A 21866-nucleotide genomic window follows, 5' to 3' on the forward strand; every position below is an offset into this window, starting at 1 on the left:
AGAGCTCGGGCGTTTAATCATTAATTATTATTTGCTATGGCCGGGGCGCGCAGCTCCGGACATTAAATGGCAAAGAGAGTGCCTTACAAAGACCCAGCACACAGATGACATTGTGACTCTCCTATACACACACAACGTACAATGAGGAATGTCATCTTCCATGTGGACATAGCACATTGTCGAGATTCTGAGTATCACATCCAGATTAGTTGAAAGTTGGCATTGTGAGTATCATACATGGATCTAGTTCACAGGTAGAATGATGACTTTTATACCCAAACTCAGCACACCTGTGAGGCAGTGGCTGCCCTAATTAGACAGTATTTGCAGGTGAGGTTAGAAATTTCATGCATGAATTCTCTCCACCATTGAAATTGTGATTCGTATATTTTAACAATATTCATATAAGGTGTTGTCTCTTATACCTTGAGCCAGAACATGTATGAGACAGTGAATCTCATCCCTGGACCTTTCTGTAGGTGTGACTTTGACATACAATTTTTTTTTTCTCAGCATCTGACTGACTTTATTCCCTTGCATGAGCCCTGCCAACAGTTGGGATCATGACATATACGTGGCCCAAACACCTAGGTGATGTGACTGTCCTGACTGGGCCCTGCCCACAAGGGGCATTGTAATGTGTCTCTGAGTCCATCATCTAGGTGATGAGACTCTACTTTCCCACCTGTGCTCTGCCTTCAGGAAGATTTGTAACATAATCTAGGTGATATGACTCTCCACTCATGACTTGGCCCTGTTAACAGCGGGTATTGTGACATATTGCTGGGCCCAGCACCTAGGTGATGTGACTCTTTTGACTGTGTTCTGCCTACTGTGGGCATTGTGACATATCACTGAGCCTAGCACAAAGGTGATGACTTTCTTGTGTGGATTCTGCCCATGATATTGACATTTCCCTGGCCCAGCATTCAGGTGATGTGACTTTCCTCCCTGGTTCTGCTCACAGGTGGGTTTGTAACCTATACCTAGGCCCAGGCAACTGTCATGATGCTGGCTTTCTTACATGGACCCAGACAATACGAGAAATTTTGACTCTAATAGCTAGGCTTAGGGCAACAACTAAGATTTTTGGTCTATTATTTGTAAAAGTCACAGAAGGTTATGAAACTCACACGTATTTTATAAAGCCCTTGGAATACATAGACAGCTGCATAACAGCTTGCACTTGTGACTGTCATAGACACACGTAACCAACAATTAGGATTGTCACCTTCATACATGGACAGAGCCCACTAGTGAGATTCTAAATCTCACACATGGATGCAATTCAGAGTTGAAATTGTGACTGTCATATGTGGATCTCTCCTCAGACTAGATAATGTTTAAACTTTCACTTGTAACTTTTCTTACAGCAATGTAATTTTGCATTTTGGCCAAAAATAACTTTTTTTTTTTTTTTTTTTTGCAAACAAAGTCATGATTATAGAGAAACATTGATTTAGATATTTGGAATCTGTTTTCTTTTTAAATAGAGAATGAAGAAATAGAGTATTATATATTTAGCTTACCTAAGTTGTTCTCTTTCAAAAAGACTAATGTAATGAAAAATTTGAAATTTTCTCCACAGTACATTTGTATCAAAAATAGAAACATATACTTAATTTAAAACAATTTTCCAAGCAATTAGTTTTTGGCCAGAATGTCGTATCCAAAACAATCAAAGGCTGTCAATTAAAAATTAAGTGATAGTGCTTAAGTGTAATTTGTTTTGTTTTCTTTATTTTAGAGATGAGGTCTCACTATGTTGCTCAGGCTGGAGTGCAGTAGCTAGTCATAAGCGCATTCATGGTACATTACAGCCTGAGCTCAAGGGATCCTCCTGCCTTAGCCGCCTGAGTAGCTGGGAATAAAGGAACATGTCACCACACCCAGCTATGTTTTTAAAAACCACCTTTACACTATTGTACATATTTGGACACTGGGAAACAAATATATTTTGACTCTCAAGAAAAAGGTGCTTGGTGGTACACTAAAGAATGAGTCAATAAGTTTACAAAACACAAGAGGCAGGGTACAGTTACTCCAAATGACAGGAAACAACATTGTGCCTTTACTTCTGTTTGAAGAGAAATAAAATATTTCCACTAAAGTTTTAAGTGCCAAAATAGCTAATTACTGTCAAAATGTTACAAAAATTAGTAACATTACTCAGAAAATCAACTATTTCCAAGAGAAACCATTTTGGTTACTTTTTACAATAACTATGTTGTAACTTTCACTTTTAAGGGTCTTATATTGCCTCAGTATTATCGCAAACCACCTTGCTAGATTTCAAATTAACTAATTCTAACCCAATCCTAATTAAAAACTGCTCACATTACCAAGCAAGAAATATTGTCGCACATTACACTCATATTTCAGGAATGTGTGTTTCCTCCCATACCCCCAACTGACAATGCATCTGTGAATTACATTTCATTATCTGAATTTATAGTACTCAAAGTGCTTGTGCTCTTCCACTGAATGAGTACATTAACATACTTGTAGTCTCAAAATACTTCATGAACTCTGAAGGGATTCTCTATGTAGGGAGCTTCCTTTGTGAAATGAATTCGGGTAGTCACCAGCATACCAATATCCCCAAGTATCTAAACAAATTTATTTTGTTCCTTTCAAATCGAAGATCTCATTGGGTCACTTACTTGGTGAAGTGTTATATGGATGTGAACAATAATCCTTCTTAGTGCAAATTCTTTCAAGGCTTGTGGTTAAGTAACCCAATATTGCTTCCTGCAGAATGACCACCACCCAGCCAATACGTTGTTCTTACGCCTTTAACGAAAGCATCTATGTTCTTATCTTTCTTCAATTCAAAAAGAAACTGATTCAAAACAACCCAAACTTTACTGAATCCAATCAAAATAAATGATGCATCGTTTAGGGATGGTGGATAAGAACTTATGGCCACCTCATCAGATTTTTCACACGTCCTCTATTTTTCTCCCTGGAAACGATTTGTAGTATGAGAAGAACTGGACTACAATTCGGTGCTGTGGAGTCCTTATTTCAATGATTCAAATTTTTCTTTCATAAACTACTCTGACTTAGAAGCATTAACTAATAACATATAAAAGTGCTTAAAAGCTCCAGAGTCAGTATCGTGTTCTGGGGAACAAAACATGTTACTTTTCAGAAAACTATCACGGCACCTGAATTTGTGCAAATGCATTCGGGAGCACTTTATCACCTAAATATGTCTACTGGGGAACCGGTGGGGTAAAACGGTGGCAACATTTTCTAGACTCCAGTTTTCCCATTGGTAATGCGCAGGATGAGGAGTCATAATTTCATTGTAATTCTGCACATCCCTGGGGAAAGAGAGGACGTGGCGGCTGTGGTTCCTCCTTCTTAAGCTCCCCTGAAACGTCCCGCCGCTCCAGTCCCTCCCCGGCCGCTGCTAGTAGGAGTAACTCGGCAATGAGCTGCGGATTGGCTCCGGGTATAGGAGACATGGCAAGCTCTGAGGTGGCACCGGCGGGGACCAGGAGCCTCTAGTACCGCGGCTGCCACGGGGCTCCTGTTTCTGTCCTGAGAGCAGGACTAGGCTTCTCCAATTCCAAGCTGCTGCAGCAGCCGCGCGACCTCAAAAGCCCGAGCTGTTGGGAGGCGGAGGGTGGGGAGTCCTAAGGGATGGACGGCGGTAGGACGCCCAGTTGTCCGGGCCGCGACCAGGCCGGAAACAGGAGCAGGGCGGCCTTGTCAGAGGCCGACGTTAGCGCACAGCGCCGGATTTTATTCTTTCTACGGTTAAATCGTATTTCATTGTGTGTATACAACACATTTGTTTCATCCGTTTATCCCTTGATGGACACTAAGATTGATTCCGTATCTGAGCTACTGTCAGTAGTGGCATGATAAACATGGAAATGCAGTTATCTCTTCAACACGCTGATTTTACTTCCTTTTGATCTATACTGAATAGTGGAATTGCGGATTATATGGTAGTTTCAATTTTAGGTTTTTGGTTTCTGTTTTGAGAAACCTGTATAGTTTTCCACACAGGTTTTTAAAAAATAAATGACTAAATAAATCTAAAAATGTACTAAATTTACATTAACACCTGCAGTGTATAAGTGTTTCCTTTCCTCCACATCTTCATCACACCTTGTTGTCTTTTGTCTTCTTAATAATGGCCATTCAAAATGGGGTGAGGAACTACCTCATATGGTTTGGATTGCATTTTCTGAAGGATTAGTGATGTTGAGCATTTCGTTGGGTCTTCCTTGGAAAAAATGTCTATTCAGGTCTTTTGCTTATTCTGTAGTTTTGTTTTTTTGATTTTTATTGCTGTTGAGTTGAGTCCTTTGTATATTTTGGATATTAACTCCTTGTCAGATGCACATAATTTCTATTATTTTAGAGGTTGTGTTTTCACCCTGTTAATAGATTTCTATGGTGTCCAGAAGCTTTTATGTTAATATTTTATTGATATTAATTTTTCAGTTTTCTGACTTGATACAGAGGTAAGAGTTTGCCCTCAGCTTTATAGGTTATCTGTTTTCTATCTCACTGCTTTTAAAAGGTTTTCTTCTTTTTTGTGTCATGCAGGTTGATCATTATTCTTTTTTTAAGACATTTTATTTATAGTTGATACAATAATTGTACATATTTATGGGGTACAGTGTGATGTTTCAATGCATGTATATACTGTACAATCACCCAGTTGGGGTAATTTGCATATCTAGCAATTTAAATATTTATTATTTCTTTGTGCGGATAAAATTCAAAATCCTCTCTTCTAGCTGTGTTAGAATAAATAGGACATTCTTGTTAGCTATAGACACCCTACTGTGTAATAGAATACCGGAATTTATTCTCCCTTTCTAACTGTAACTTTGCAACTTTGACAAACCTCTCCCCATTTTTTCATCCCTTCGCTCTCCCTAGCCTCTGGTAACCACCAGTCTACTCTCTACTTCTATGAGGTTAACTTTTTTTTTTTATTTCACATATGAGTGACATCATGTGGTCTTTTCTTTCTGTGACTGGCTTATTTCTTCTAACGTAATGTCCTCTGGATTCATCAATGTTGATATAAATGACAGCAATTCATTCTCTTTTCTCACTGAACATTATTACCTTGTGTGTTTGCATGTGCGTGTGTGTCTATGTATATATATAACATTTTCTTCATTCATCCATAGATGGGCACTTATACACTGTTGGTGAGAATGTAAACTTGTGCAACCCTTAGGGAAAACAGCATGGAGGCTTTTCAAGAGATTATAAATAAAACTACCATGTATATCACCCAGCAATCTCACTGGGTATATATCAAAAGGAAATAAAATCAGCATGTTAAAAAGACAATTACACTTTCATGTTTATTGAAGCAGTATTCACAATAACCTAAACCATTATTTCTTTTAAGTATTCGTTAATTTATCTTTTTTGACTTATTACATTCTAAACTTTGATAGGATTCATGTCTTGTTTCTGATTTCTGAAACATGAGTCACAGATTCTTTGAATATTGCCTTCTTGTTTATATAGTCTGGAAAATAGTTAAATGTTTTTCATTTCTTCTCATCTGATCTTCACATGTAAGTAAATATATTTGTATTTTGTATTAATTTGCTTTCTATAAAGTACATGACTACATTAATTGTGCTCAGCATTTCATAGATTTTTCATAGATTTTTTCCCACATTATATTAGTTTCTTGTTTTTCATTATATTGGCAAACATTTAAATATAAACCTCATATCTGAGTTTTGTGTGCCACATAATTTAATCTAAAATCTAATGCTTCATGCTAGTAGCTTATGTCCCTTTGTACAACATAATTTATAATTTAGTTCTGACATATGGAAGAACGCACACTCTGGACGCCAGCAGGCAGTTTATCTATATTTATTCCATGTGCCTTGTCAGAAGCTGAACAAACCACATCATCTGGCATCCTTGTGATCAGATGCATCTGAATGGAGCACTGGCCTCTTAGGTTGATTACTTCTCTGAATCATTACCTTTATTTACTTCTGGTCTTGAGAAGTTTCCATAATTTTCTTTCAACTACACTAGGCATTTTTTGAAGTCTTATAACTTCCTGGTGATTTTAGTTATCTGTGTTAAGTTTTTAAAGGATGTCACTTTCCTGAAAAACAGAAATATCAACAGTTGCATACATGAATAACATATTTTATGTAGATTTTCTATGGCATAGATCACCACCTCATGAGAAATTCCAAGTTTCTTTATTTGAAATGCCACTCTCTTTTATAGACCATATTGTAATAATTTGTAGAATGTGATTTTTTTTTACCATTAGAGAATTAGTTATGTATTACACGCACATTTCTGAAATAGTTAATAGTATATAGTCAGAATCATTGTTTCCTTTAATATAAAATCAATATGGGTAAAATTATTTACCTGAATTTGGATCTTTCGGCTTCAATTGCCATTTTACCTCATTAGCACTTTCCTAACTCCATATAAGGTATAATTTAAATTTTCTATTTAATTCAGAATTTATTGAAAAGAGCTTTTTAAAAAATGTTGTAGTGTTTTTATTGCAATTGAGGACATTTTCGACAAATATCTTGAGCTTGAGGCCTGGCTAAGTATTCCTTTTGTACTAGAAATCAGATTTCTCTAGTGCAACTCCGCATTGCCTGCAATAATACCTATGAAAACTACAAATGTCAGCACACTATTTCAATACTGTACTTAGTTGTTTATATGTAAATATCTCAGTAGCTATGAAACAAACCAAATATAAATGCTAAATATGTAGTACAAATCAACAGATTCTTCACAGAAGAAAACAATAAAAGACTAATTTTCTACAATATGTCATCTATTCATTAGTTCCTCAATAATATTATTTATGCTATTTCAGGTATAAGAGGTTCTTTTAACTAGGTTCTAAAGGACATAAACAAGGATGCATATAGTCATGTATTTTTATAAACTTTTGTTTTTTTTGCTGTACATCTTACTGTGAATATATGGTACAAAGACAAATGTACATTAAGTCGTTAGTGGTTACATGAGTTTTGCTTATATGGTTTTGCCCTTATATGGTTTTGTCCTTATATGGATGTCATAAACGACAAAATAAAATAATGAAGTTTGATAAACTCATCTGTCCCCTGTAAACTTTAGTCCACTTACTGCATAACTTGATTCAGTTACTATTTGTTATTTTTAAATATGGTTTTAAAAACCTTCAAGCCAAACTTTATTACACATTTCTGAATCAGGAAAGGGTAAACTGTGACACAGTTCCTCTGTGCCACAGACTCTTTTGGGGAGAAAAGTTCTGCAAAAAATAAAATAAAATAAATAATAGTTTCCAAACTCTATTTGTTTTTAAAGCTTCAGTTTTCTTCTATGATTAACCTCACTCTACAGTCCCTTTTACCCAAGGCGTGATCCCTAGGTCATCTCTTTAAGGTTTCATTTCTGGGAAGTTTTCGGTATGCCTATCTCATGCTTTGTCACCGTTTGTTTGCTTTTGTTTTGGAAAATGTGAACATCTTCAATTGAGTATGGATTGTGAGTCCCCAAACCTACATGTGTTCACTGAAGCTGAAGTTGAAGCTGAATCGGAGTTTTCATTCCCCACCATCCTTTCCCAGGCCCTCTCTTTTTTTCCAATCCATCTTCTCCAACATCCTCTGACCTTTGTAGCTGTCAGTAGTTTCAGAAGAAACAGATGCAGGAGCATCATCTTTTTGAAAGCTCTTTAACTTCCAACCTGCTCCATATGTTTTCCAGCTCTATCTTTATATTTTAGATTCTTCAATGTCTATTCATCTTCATAGTCTGTACTCTGAAACCATATTTTACTCGTATTTTCTTTAATTATTTTCTTATTCCCAACTCTTTTTTCTCCTTACTTAGTGTTGGACCAGTAAACAATTCATCTTTCTTATCAAGGCAAAGGTGAGCTCTAACCTGCCATGGCTCACAGCCATCACAAGTATCGCTGCCAGGGTGAATGTAAAAGGGTAACACAGTCTCTCCAATTTTCGCTTCATGTCTATGCTCAAGGACATAAGGCTCACATTTAGTTTGCAGCTGAACCATCCATTTTCCAGGAACAATTGTTCCATTTTGACTGCCTTTATCTACAAGGACATAACTTTGTAAGTCATGGTCAAAATGAATTTCTGCATGAAATTTACTGACACCAACTTCAGGGATTCAAACAGTATGTTCCAGATCATTTTCTCTTCCAATTGCATCAGGTTTTACAGCAGTAATGATAAAGAGTGACCCTTCCTGCAACACAGTTTATCTAATGACAATTACTCTGATACACGGGGGGCCATTTTTCCCCTCATTTTCCACCTCAGTATCTTCTGCAGCGACATAGCCTTCACTGGTAATGTGAGGAGGCGCTCCGCTGAGGCCTGCAAAGGCAGAGGCCACGGGAGTGCAGGCACCGAAAGGCGCTGTGGACACGCCCTTCCCAGCTGGAACATTTGTGAGGCTGGAATTTAAGCAGACAAGCGGCTTGAGGAAGGACCCGAAGATACCCAAGTGCAATGTCCAGCCCAGGTGGAGGAAGCAAAAATGCCTGGCCTGCATCGAACTGGGCTCTAACGATAAGGTTCTGAGCCAGGTGGGTCGCTGCCCTACAGAGACGCAGGCTCGGCGGGAGCCTGAACAGCACCAGGGACCCAGTGCAGCAGGCCGGAGCAGGCGGTAAGGATGCCACAGCTACTGCTTCCCTGCACAGTTCGCCTTCTCGAAGACCCGGCACGGAGCTGAGCCCAGCACTGAATTGCATGGCTTGTCCTGGACCACTGCCGGGTGTGACCAGTGGAAGACCCCACCTCCCAGGGAGAGGACCCCACTATATCCCCAGCTAATAAAGCTGCTCCCCTAATCAAAATAAATAAATAAATAAATAATCTTTTTTTTTTGTCTTTGAAAATAATGTGTATCCTCTGTTTACTGGTAAACATACTGCCCATTTGTCTATATGCCTCAGTCAAACTTTTTAATGAAGTTATTTAACATTATGATCCTTTATTATGACACAAAACAGTAAATTTTATAATGGTTTTAGTATCATCTAATATGATTAAAAATATGTCAATTTGTCATTGCCAATGAATCTTTGTGTTATTTATTTTATACCATCAAATATTCTGTCTATAAATGTCTAATGGCTTAGAATCTTGCCTAACATATTGTATGTGCTAAGTACTACTGTTATTCATCACATTATCTTTTTATACTATTATTAAACATACAATATGATTTTTGGCTGGGTGCAGTGGCTCACACCTGTAATCCCAGCACTTTGGGAGGCCGAGGTGGGTGGATCACCTGAGGTCAGGAGTTCGAGACCAACGTGGTGAAACCCTGTCTCTACTAAAAATATATATATATATACACACACACACACACACACACACACACATACATACATACATATATAACTAGCCAGGGGTAGTGATAAGTACCGGTAATCCCACCTACTCAGGAGGCTGAGGCAGGAGAATTACTTGAACCCAGGAGATGGAGGTTGCAGTGAGCCAACACAGTGCCATTGCACTCCAGCCTTAGCGACAGAGTGAGAGTCTGTCTCAAAAAAAAAAAAAAACCAATATGATTTTTAATTTATTTTTACTAATATTATTTTACTGCCTAATCTAAATATTTATGAAAATTATGAGGTCTATTCAGTCTGCCCGCTTGATAAAACTCAGTTATTTTTCTCTTTATTAATATGTTAGACAGTACAAATGCAGTTTCATCTCAGGAACATGTCGCATAGTGATGAAGGCTTTCGGTGTAACAATCATCTGAATGGTCCTCATTGTTTCAATCAGGTATTTTCTAATTTCTAAACCCTCTAACAACCTCCCATCTTTCTAAGCCTCCGGTATATCCAAGTGTATGCATTATCGAGCTCTTACTTATAAGTGAGGAAAATATAGTATTTGATATTCTGTTTCTAAGTTATTTCACTTAAAATTATGGCCTCCAGTTCCATTCATGTTGCTGCCAAAGACATAATTTTATTCTTCTTTATGGCTGAGTAGTATTCCATGGTGTAAATGTATAGTGAATTTTCTTTATTCAACCATTGATTGATAAATTTAAATTGACTCCATATCTTTTTTGTTGTGAATAGTGCTGCAATAAACATGAGTGTGGGTATATTCTTTATGTAATGAATTATTTTCCTTTGGGTAGATAGATGGTAGTGGGAATGCTGGATCAAATGGAAGTTCTATTTTTAATTTTTTGGGAAATCTCTAAACTGTTTTCTATAGAGGTTGTAGAAATTTGCATTCCCACAAAAAATGTATGAGTATTCTCTTTTCTCTGTATCCATGCCAATATCTGTCATTTTTCTGCTTTTTAATAATTAGCCATTATGAATGATGTAAAATGGTATTTCATTGTGGATTTTAATTGTCATTTATCTGACCATTGGCAACATTGAACATTTTTCACATGCTTTTTGGCCATCATTGTCTTTTTGAAAAATATCTGTTCCCTTTATTTGCCTGCTTTTTAATGAGGTTACTTATTTTATTCTTGTAGAGCTGTTTGATTTCCTTGTATATTCTGAACATAAGTTCTTTGTCACATGCATAGTTTGCAAACTTTTTTTTTATTCCATAGGTTGTCTGCTCACCTGTTAATTAGAACACCCTTTCAGGAGCTTTTTAGTTTAAGTTCCATTTCTTTATTTTTGTTATTGTTGCATCTGGTTTTGAGATTTTAGTCATGAATTATTTTTCAGGCCAATATCTAGAAGTGTTTATCATAGGGTTTCTTCTAGAATTTTTATCATTTCAGGTCTTATATTTTAATCTTTTGATCCATATTGAGTTGATTTTTCTATATGGTGAGAGTTACGGGTTTCATTTCATACTTCTCCATACAGCAATATAAGTTTTCTTGCACAGTAAGTTGAATTGAATGTCATTTCCCCAGTGTATGTTTTTGTTGACTTTGTAAAAGATCAGTTGTGTATAGGTATGTGGCTTTATTTCTAGGTTCTCTGTTTTTTTCCATTCATCTATGCCTCCATTTTTAGCAGTACCATGCTGTGTTGGTTATTAAAGCCTTCTAGTATAATTTCAAGTCAGGTAACATAATATCTCCAACTTTCTTTTCTTTGCTTAAATTTGCTTTACCCATTCAATTCAGGCTTTTCTATGGTTCCACATGAATTTAAAATGGTTTTCTAATTCTATAAAAAATAACATTGGCATTTTGGTAGGAATTGCATTTAATATGTAGATTGTTTGGGGTAGTATGGTCATTTTAATGATAATAATTCTTCCAATCCATGAGCATGGGATATTTTTTTCATTTATTTGTGTCATATACAATTTATTTCTTCAGTGTCTTGTAGTTTTCCTTCTAGAGATCTTTGGCCTATTTGAGTCATTGTATTTGTAGGTATTTTACCTTTTGCGTAGTTATTTTAAAAGAAATTGACTTTTTAATTTGGTTCTCAGCTTGATCAACATCAGTGTATAAAAATGCTATTAATTCTTGTACATTGATTTTTATATCCTGAAACATTAGTAAATTCATGTATCAAATATAAAATTGTTATGGTGGTCTTTAGATTTTTCTAGATATAATATTATGTAATCATCAAAGCAGGACAATTTGACTTCCTAATAAAAGCCATATGGATGCTCCAATCAAGATTAACTGACAGAATCTGTGGGGAGAGTACAGGTGATGGTATTTTTTTAAAGTGGTCATGTGATTATGGTTGGAAGCCTAGGCTGAGAGAACTTAGCTAAGTCTTGCCCCTGAAGTTTCAATGTACATATAAATCATTTCTGATTCCTCTCTGATTACATTCTCTCTTAGTAATGTAATTAATGTAATGTAATGTAATTCTGCAGGTTTGGAAGGGGTCCAATTCTGCAGGTTTGGAAGGGGTCCATGAATTGGCTTCTTTAAAAAAGTTTTCTCTTAATGCTGATGTTTCTCACAGTACATCCACTCAGCTAGAGAAAGTCGTCAGAGGACACAGAGTTCCTGACACCCAACACTGTTACCACAACATAAATACTTTTGGCCCAAAGTGGAAATCAGCAATCACCATTAACAAGCAGGTTATTCTCTGCTGGCTCTTTAAAGTTTTCAGATGCTAGAGAATGCATCAATGTTAGAGTAGGCCTGCATTTGAAAAACATGTATACATTAGTTAATACAGTGTTTGTTGAGCATGTACTATGTGTTCAGAAGTATGTTACACAGCTGTGCTGGAAACATCATATGGTGAGTTCATCCTTATAGCTTCCTAGGAGTTGGGTGCTAAACTTTCTGTAATTCCCAGGATTGAATGGCCCAGTATTTCTATTTTTTCTTTCATTTTTAAAATAATTTACCTGTAAAGAAAATGTGTAGAATAAAAGCGGTGTAGACAGATGAGAGGAATACAGAAAGAAAGGGTGAACTGTTCAGAGAGATTTTTTGGTATTTATATTGACTTTCTTGTGCCTTGTAGAGGAACTACTGGATCTGCAGAAATGAACTCCAGGTTGCTAGGTGGGATGTCTGTAGAAGCACTGGCTTCAATGGAAAAGAAATTGTCATCCACAAATGTATAATTTCTGATCTCCTTTAATTAGTTCTGTGAGAGGAGATTCTAGGGTGAAGCCCAACTCAGATGAGGCCTTAGAAGAGGGTGGATCTGGGCAGGGCTGGGACAGAAAGTGGGCCCCATGTGGCTGATGTCTATGCTGGTGGAGTATTTCTAGTTCTGTCTTTCTTAAGCCTTCCCTGTAAAAACTTGACTCCTAGAGTTTGTATAGTTTTAATCTATTTTAGCCATTTCCCTGTCAATTTTTATAACACACAATAACAAGGAATTAAAAAAAACACTTAGGGTATTTTAGGACAATTAAATGAGAAGCTAAAAAGATTATTTTTACTAAGGTAAAAGAAATAGGAATAATCACAACAATAACAATTATTCTTCTGTCCATGAATCGCCCTTCAGGTGGTGACATCGGAACTCACAACAGCAGCATAAGGGAAGGGGAACAAATGTAGCCAAAGTCCCCTGTACACCTGCCTTCTCTCTTCTGACCACAGAATATTGAATTCAATCATTTAGCCATTTGCTCTGGAATGAAAGTATCTGAACAATAGAAACAATGAGTGTTTCATCTGTTTTTCTAACAGTCATATGATATAGTTATATGTCCCCTCCAAATCTTATATTAAATTTTAATCCCTAATGTTACAGGTGAGGCCTGATGGGAGGTGGTTGAAGAATAAGGATGGATTCCTCATGGCTCTGTGCTGTTTTTGTCATGGTGAGTACTCACGAGATCTGTTGGTTTAAAGTGAGGCCTATCCCTCCCCCATCTTTCCTGTTCCCACCCCTACCATGTGAGATGCCTGCTCCTCTTTCATCTTTCGACATGACTCTAAGCTTCTTTATATGTTAATGTTGTTACACAATTTAACTCAATTTTCTTATAAAATTAACTGACAAAATTTTACAGTTATTATACCATAAATATAAATAAATATATCACATATGTGTTATGACATCACAATATGTTATAATACCATAATTTATATATGTCATGACATCACAATATACACAACACCATAATTCATATGTATCATGACATCACAATATTTTATGATATCATAATTCATATGTATTATGACAGCACAATATATTTTGATATCAATTCATATGTATTATGACATCACAATATATTAAGGTATCACAATTCGTATGTATTACTGTGATATTATAATAACATTAAATTTTTGTTAGGTAATTAATAAGAAAATTGTGTTAAATTTTGTAATAACGACTTATAAACTAAATAGAATCTGAGAATATTATCTGCTCTGTGTAAATGACTGCTTAAGATATTATAACATAATATTCACAACTTGTTTATTATCAAATAAATTATATATAGTATAGTATCAATATATAATGATATTATAAGTTCCATTTAAATCCTATTTAAATTCAGACAATTTTATTAGGCAGTGTCTGTCTGTCTACCACCCGATTATTTTTGGGTGCCACTATTTGCACACAAACAGCACAGCTGGGAAAACACAGAATCACCAGCACAGGCTCTTCCCTGGATCTTTCCCCTCCTCAGGGCATCAGTTCATCAGTCAAGCAAGCTATCTGAGAGTCGAGGACCGAGTGCTCTCTAACATAGAAGTTCTTATTTCTGCATGCTTTTCTCAGAAGAGGGAAAAATAAGAAGGTCCTTTTAGGGGACACTTGCTGGGACATGAACTAAGTCTTCTACAGTTTGATAGCTGTAACCAACAGATAGAGATTTCTCAGTAAGAAGGAATGGGGCAGCTGTCCTGAGCCTGGAAGCTCCACCATACCTCGTTCCATCTTGTTTAGGTGATTTTGAGAGGCTGCTCTGGAATATGTCTCAATGGTGGATGTTGGGAAACAACACAGGCTTTTATGGGACTCAGGTGGTGTCTGTTGTGTGAAGACACAAGCTGAATGCTCAGGATCTAGGTTGTTTTTCTTGTGCTCAGTTGTGTTACCTGTTTGGGACCAAGTCCAGTTTTACCAGAGAGACTGAATAAATTCTAAAAAACAAAGTAGAGCCTTGAGGAAGGGTGACAAAGGGGGAAAGTTTCTCTTTCCACCTAGACTTTTTGCTGCCTCAGGAATCACAGGCTGATTAAGTTACTACCAGCTCTAATCTAATCAATTCAATTCGATTCAGTTTGATCTAATTCTCTTCCCCCTTGTTAAGATAGAAATAGCAATTTTTTTTTGTATTTACTTTTTCTCCACTTTTTATTTTATCATATATGTATGTATCTAATACAATCAACCATAATTTTCATTTGACATTTCCAAGCATTTGAAAAATTATAACATCTCTGTACATGATTTAACACTATGTATAATGCTCTTTCTTTGCAAAATGTATATTGAAACAGTTCAATATAGATATGTTTATTCTGCATCTTGAAAAACAAGCAGGATCAAAATACTTTCAGGTAGGAATCAGGACAGAAATTAGAAAAAATGATTCCCCTATCTTCTGATTTCTGCGCCCCTGACTTTTTTAGTTTTTGTTTTTGACACTATGGCAAGACCCAGACAATGTCTCCCATTAACTGTGTTTAGGTCCATAGTAAAACTACAGCATGAAACTTTTCTTATTGAGGTCCTAATGAGGAAGGAAGAAGAAAACTGTTCAGCCAACAAGAGCAAGCCACGCCCAGCTGAGGGACATATAAGAGGCGGGTCTAAGAGAATAACTCACACTGTGAATTGGGACATGTGAGAGAGAGCACCTTTCATTTGAGTTTGAACATGAGAAAAAAAAAAATAAAGACTATGATCCCCCACTGCTCCTCCATCCAATGTCCCACTGACCATCCTTCTTTCAAACAGATCTCCTTTACAGAAAAGGGCTCAGATGAGAAGAAACTGTTCAAAGCAAAAGGCAAGACCCCCTCCTCCCACTCCAGTGAGAAGCACATGGAAAGGCAAAGTAAGGCATTGGGCTGTTCCTGTGAAGTCTCCAACGAGGGTTGGAATCAGGAATACTGAGCTATGTGTCTTTATTGGGGTTTTATTTTGAAATTAGGAATGGGAAATGGCTCAGGTCCCTGAGGAGGCTTTGAGAAATGTGTTCACTCATGACACTGGCAGAAGACTTTCACTTGAAAGACTGATCCAGAAATATTTATCAGAGATAGACTGTGCGACTGTGTGCATGAGAGAGGTGAGTCACCTAAACTCCATGTTGCACTGGGATCAGAGCCCAATCTAAATGAAGAGAAGAATTCTGAGAAAATTAAGCTTAAAGCCAGAAACAGCACTGCTAGGTGAGGGAAAATTTAACTCTTTCAAAGTGAAAAGAGTCAGGGAAGCAACAGAGTCTCCCCTGGCAAGGAAACTGGGAGCTCTTTGACTTCCAGGACCTTACAGGTTCCGGACTCTGGAGAACAGAGGGGACCGGGTTTAGTGACAACTTCAGCTCCTGGGTGTCCAGGATGAACTAAAGCTTCGAGGGTGTTTGGTAGGAGGCACTTACTCCAACTCTTATTTTATCAGCAGAATCAGAGTCGAGCTCACATGAGGAAAATTTCAAGAAAATGAAAATCAATTCCAAGGACAGCTGCCAAGACAGTGCAGGTAGAATCTTGCCTTTTTTTTTTTACCCCCTAAAGGACAAACAAGCAGTAGACTTTCAGAGAGGGCTTGAGCAGCAAGGGGGTTTCTTAATGAATAAAAAATTTTTGAGACCCCGGAACTCAGGGGGATATTTGGGGACTCAGAAGGGGTTAAGCTTCACTTCATTAAAGTGCTGAGATGGTCAGGATGGAGGAAGAGACAAACAAGGTTTACCTGAAGGTGCATGGGAGGTTCTGGCAATGAGGGTCTGTGAGCACTGTTTTGGCGAGTCTCTCACTCACATGCTTCCTCTGCAGGGAACTGTTCAGGAGAGGAGTGCAGCTTGATGTTGAAAAAGAAACCAAAGTCCTCCACTGCTTTGCACAGCAGTGAAATCCAGGGGACCTGTGATGCCCACCACAGAGGGCCTTTCATGGTTTACACTAGGTGTAGCAAGTGGCACAGTTAATGGGCCCCAGGAGTTCAATGGTTGTCACTTCAGAAAGCTTGATGACCTTGCAATGTGTGTCAAAGGCCATTTATCAAAACCTATCCCCAGGTGTTGGTTCAGCAGGTCCATTTTCCACTGACCTGGGAGAAGCTTACTCAATTTGCCTGGCTCTGGGGCCTCTGTGTGCCCAGGAGCAGACCTTCTATGCCATGACCACCCAGGTAGGTTGTGTCCTGCCTGCTAAGAAGTGGCTTGTTTCAGCCACACTGCCTGGTCCTGAGGATTCAGCTCTGGATAGAGAAGCCCATCCCTTGCCTGGGCAGGAGATAGCTGAGCCTGTCAGTGGATCAGATGAGGCTTGAGCTGGGTGCACCCTCACCCTACTCAGCAGAGAATACACTCTTGGAATGAGAGCAAGAAGCTGCTACTTCTGAGATTCTTCCAAATGACCAGCAGTGACAATTTTAGATGCACAGTGTTAATAAATGAACGACTCTGAAGCAGTCACAGGAAAGGAGCGTGAACAATATACTCAAAATGGTGAACCCTGCAATTTGTAGAGGGCTAAGATTATAAACAAATTATATATTTCTTGTTAGATATTTGATGTCTATTGGATGTCTCATGACAGTCATGCATTTCTATATAATCAGACAAATATTAGGATGTAATCATTCATATGCCTTTCATATTTTCAATTATAACAAAATAAATATAAAATTATATGCTTCTTTTTTAATTCAGAAAAGTTTGTAACCTCTCACTCTCCCACACTGAACCCATAGAACACTAATATCCACAAACATTTAATAGTACTCTTCATGGGAAAATGTCAATATATTTTTACAGTTTAATAAAATTATGGTGAAATTGCCACACAAGGTGTTTACTATTAATATTTTTACATAAAATTGAAGTCAAGATATGTTAAATGTAATTGATCATAATTATTTATTCTTCTCCTGACTCATATTTGCCTCATTTTAAATTTTTGAAATTTAAACTTTATTCTATTTTATACATTTCAGTTGATCATAGTGTATTATAGGATATTAAATGTAATATAAGTGCTGTCCTTTATTTTACATATTGTTATATTTTATATTTTTATTCTTGCATTTTACAGTGAGATTATGAAATCTTTCATCGTAAAATGTATTTTTTGTTTTGTTCTCTGCCTCATTTTCATATACAAAATGATATTCAATTTTTTTTTTTTTGAGACAGAGTCTCGCTCTGTCGCCCAGGTTGGAGTGCAGTGGCATGATCTCAGCTCACTGCAAGCTCCACCTCCTGGGTTCACGCCATTCTCCTGTCTCAGCTTCCCGAGTAGCTGGGACTGCAGGTGCCTGCCACCACGCCCGGCTAATTTTTTGTATTTTTTTAGTAGAGATGGGGTTTCACCGTTTTGGCCAGGAAGGTCTCAATCTCCTGACTTCATGATCCACCCACCTCGGCCTCCCAAAGTGCTGGGATTACAGGCGTGAGCCACTGCGCTTGGCCGAGAATATTCAATTTTAGATAATTTTGTATTTCATCCACATTGAATTTTTATTTACTCCATGTGTGAGTTGGAGGACATTTTATCTTCACTTCTGCTTTATTTTCACCCTGACCCCTCACACTCCACAACTCTTGTTTTAGTCAAAGAATAGTGATTTATAATCCAGTAAATGGAGCCAATTCAATGAAAATATACAGATATAGCTTGAAGATATATGGCTTTCGCTGTAAGCAAGTACAATAAAACAAATATCACAATAATGTGAGTCGCACAATTTTCCTTCTTTCCCAGTGCATATGAAAGTGATATTTACACTATACTGTAGAATAAGATTGAAATAGCCTATGTTTGCGATAACAGTGTACAGACCTTAATAAAAAAATGTACTTTATTGCAAAAAAATTGCTGACACAGATGTAAACACACACAAAGGTCACATGATGTTGCAAAAATAGTGTAATAGAGTCACTCAATATAGGGTTGCAAAAAGCCTTGAATTTGTAAGAAATCCAATATCTATAAAGAACAATAAAATGCCATAAGACTAGGTATGCATGTATAACAATCAATGTTCACTGTGAAATACTTAGAGATCATACATAAAGGATTTTTACATGTTTATAAAAGTAATTGACCTGTTACAGAATGGGTAGGATATAAAAATTACAAAATGATTTATAAAAGTAAATTAAAAGGGAGACCAAATCCAAAACATTCCCGAGTGGACATAATCAGTTAGACATCCTCAGTGACCTCATGTTGTTGACTTACAAATAAGCAAAACATAACATGAGCTATTTTTGTGAATGCCTGCATTAAAAAACAAAAACAAAAACAAAAACTTAAGCTTAACATCATAAGTGCCAAGAATCTTATAGTAACATATGTCTATAAGGTAAACCAAAAAATACAATTTTATAACTGCAAAGAATCTGAGTTTGTGTCTCCTTGTAAAAACTCATTTGTAAAAATTTAATCATTAATATGCTAGTTTTAAAACATGGAGCCTTTTGGGAAGTGACTGACTCAGGAGGGCTTCATCCTCATAAATGTAATTAATTTTAATATAATATTAAATAACATAATTTTATAACATAATTAATAACATAATTTTAATATTTTGTTCCTACATTTGTTCAATACAATCATACCTCTGACACTTTGCCATTGAAGTGGTAATCCTCTCTTGCTCTGGTGTTCCACAATTCATAAGTTGCTTCTTACTCAAGAAAATATTTTTAAAACAGGTTCTTGCTCTATTGTCCATGCTGGAGTGTGTACACAGAAAGCTCTCTGCAGCCTTGCATCTGAAGCTCAAGCCATCCACCCCCCTTAGCCCCATGAGTAGCTGCAACTACAGGCATGCACCACCACACCTGGCTAATTTCTTCTTATGTTTTGTAGAGACAGGGTCTTACTATGTTTCCAGGCTGGCCTCAAACTCCTGGGCTCAAGTAATCCCCTCAACTTGGCCTCTCAAAGTGCTGGAATCACAGATATGAGCCACCATTCCCATCCAAGAAAACTTTTAAAATTTGTATTGTGCTACAGTTTACTTTTTAACAGGACAAAATAAAATAAACTAGCTATACATAAATCTAACAAACATTTGTTAAGCATATGAGAAAGACCATAAAAAGTTCTTGTAATATAAGAAAATCAGCATAAACAAATGGAAAACCAAATCATGTTCTAAGGTAGAAACACTCAATATCACTCAATCATCATTTTTTTAGAAGCAATTCAGAAATTTAACTTTGTCCCAATAGAGATACCATCTGGTATTGGAAGCAGCCACTTTATCACAAAACTCCTATAGATGAAAACACAAATAAGAACAGCTGAGAAAACTCTGAAAAAGTAGAGTGGCTATCCCACCCTATGAGACATGCTGATTTGTGAATATGTGGACAGGTCAGTGGAAGTACAAATTTAAAATAAACTACAGTATATGAGGAAGTGTCTCTGTTCAGGCTGCTAAATAAAATACATTAGACTGAGTAATGTATAAATAACAGAAATATATTGGTCACAGTTCTGGAGGCTGCAAAGTTCAAGATCAAAGCACCAGCAAATTCAGGGTCTGGTGAGGATCCTGTTTCTCTTAAATGGTGCCTTCCTCCTGTGTTCTCACATGGCAGCAGGGACAAAAGTGCTCCCTTCAACCTTTATTACAGGGTATTAATTACATTTATGAGGATGAAGCCCTCCTGAGTGAGTCACTTCCCAAAAGGCTCCATGTTTTAAAACTAGCATATTAATGATTAAATTTTTACAAATGAGTTTTTACATGGAGACACAAACTCAGAGCATAGCAAAAAGTTAATTGGCAATACAAACTACAGTTGGGTAGGCATCATTAATGCTTTGGGTTTAGGAATCTGATGTTTCTATCATAAAGGTAAAAAATAACATGCTAATTATAACCTGCAATAAAATAAAGGTCAAATGAAAGACAAAGCTATACAATGAAAAAATCAGGTTTTTACAAGGTAAATTATTGAAGGTTGTATCAGGATTTTTGTGGTTTCTGGGGATGAATAAGAAACCAAAGATTCCTCCTGTGCCTTTTTTACTGAAGTTTCTGATGCTCTTACTCAATTTGAAAGTGTGTAAAAATTTTTCCTGTTTCTGTCTTTGAGAAATTCAAAATAAAATTGGCCTCCATGTGCTTGATCCTAAAACAATTATTCACTCAGTGTTGCTCTGCTGAGGAAAAGCACTGAATCTCACATGCCCAGACGCATCATGTTCTGTCAGATACAGGACTTCTCCTTGAGGCAGAACCTCACCATTCACACATGATCAGAGGCTTTCCCAGGCATACACTGCTCTGTGCTCTCCCACACAGGCTCAGCCCTGAGCATTTGACTCTAAAGGTGACTGATGAACATGTTCCCTAGTACTCTAATTTACAGAAATTTTGTTTTCTCTTAATAATATCTAACAGAGCTCTAGGGTGTTTCCTGACTCCGCCTGCCACATACAGATAGTTGGGAGATTTGGACAGAAGCTTGAATCCTCACTCGAAGCCCTGCCCTGTCCCATCAGCTTTTCCAGAAGAACAATGTGCTAATTACTCCTGAGAGACCACATGTCACGGCATCTCTCTGTGCCAATTGAATAAAAATAAGAAGAGAAACAGACTAAAATTTCTGCTGAGGGTTGTAACTAAGGGTCTACTTCCCAGACTTTTATCTCTATTTTACACAATTATTGACAAATATAATTTCATCTTTAGATGAAAAACTGAAGAAGTAACCCCAGCTCACATAGGAAGGAGAAAAGAGAATCAATGTTCTATAGAATCCAGCTTACGTCAGCCATGGGGTGGTAAATCTCCTCAGAAAAAAGCAGTTGTTTTCGATCATCATAAACAACTGTGGCCTCAGACATCTGGACACTGAGAATGCAGGATATTCCCTGGGATTCCATGCCTACATCACAGAGAGAAGCTAATACCACAGGTCCTCTTCTACCATTTGGTCTAACTAATACTACTCCACTTCCTCGCCCAACAGGATTCCCCAACTCTTCTCTGGGCCTCACTAGGGATAGTTCAGAAAGATAAAAAGTTATTAATGTCTCTCCATTTCTGTAGTTTCTGGGGTATAATTTGTTCATTTTTAGGTTTTGAGTTTTTGTCCTCCCTCTACATCCACAGAATTTTTGTGTCTTATTCTTGTACCTATAACTTTATATAGTCATTTTCTCTAGTCTAGTCACCCGTACTGCCTTCTAGTCACTTTTTTCTAGCATAGCGAGATGATATGGACACAAGAACTTCTATATAAAAGTTCACT

At 37.0% G+C, this 21866-nt stretch overlaps 1 long non-coding RNA gene and 2 pseudogenes across 3 annotated transcripts; 1 reads left to right on the plus strand and 2 right to left on the minus strand.

Annotated features, from left to right (window-relative positions):
• The first annotated feature begins 58 nt into the window (after window positions 1-58).
• Window positions 59-21382, plus strand: LOC110742339. 3 transcript variants are annotated; one of them, XR_002519977.2, is made up of 7 exons: window positions 59-967; window positions 9720-9815; window positions 13217-13286; window positions 15383-15482; window positions 15579-15716; window positions 16049-16129; window positions 21014-21382. It is a non-coding gene; the product is annotated as an uncharacterized LOC110742339 (long non-coding RNA). The 3 variants fall into 3 exon arrangements; XR_002519978.2 differs by having other exon boundaries at window positions 16052-16129; window positions 21014-21344; XR_002519979.2 differs by lacking the exon at window positions 9720-9815 and having other exon boundaries at window positions 21014-21344.
• LOC103881478 lies at window positions 1488-4298 on the minus strand (annotated as a pseudogene).
• On the minus strand, window positions 6442-9314 carry LOC101016448 (annotated as a pseudogene).
• Window positions 21383-21866: the final 484 nt, after the last annotated feature.

Source organism: Papio anubis, chromosome 18, assembly GCF_008728515.1.
Source record: "Papio anubis isolate 15944 chromosome 18, Panubis1.0, whole genome shotgun sequence".
NCBI classification, from domain to species: domain Eukaryota; kingdom Metazoa; phylum Chordata; class Mammalia; order Primates; family Cercopithecidae; genus Papio; species Papio anubis.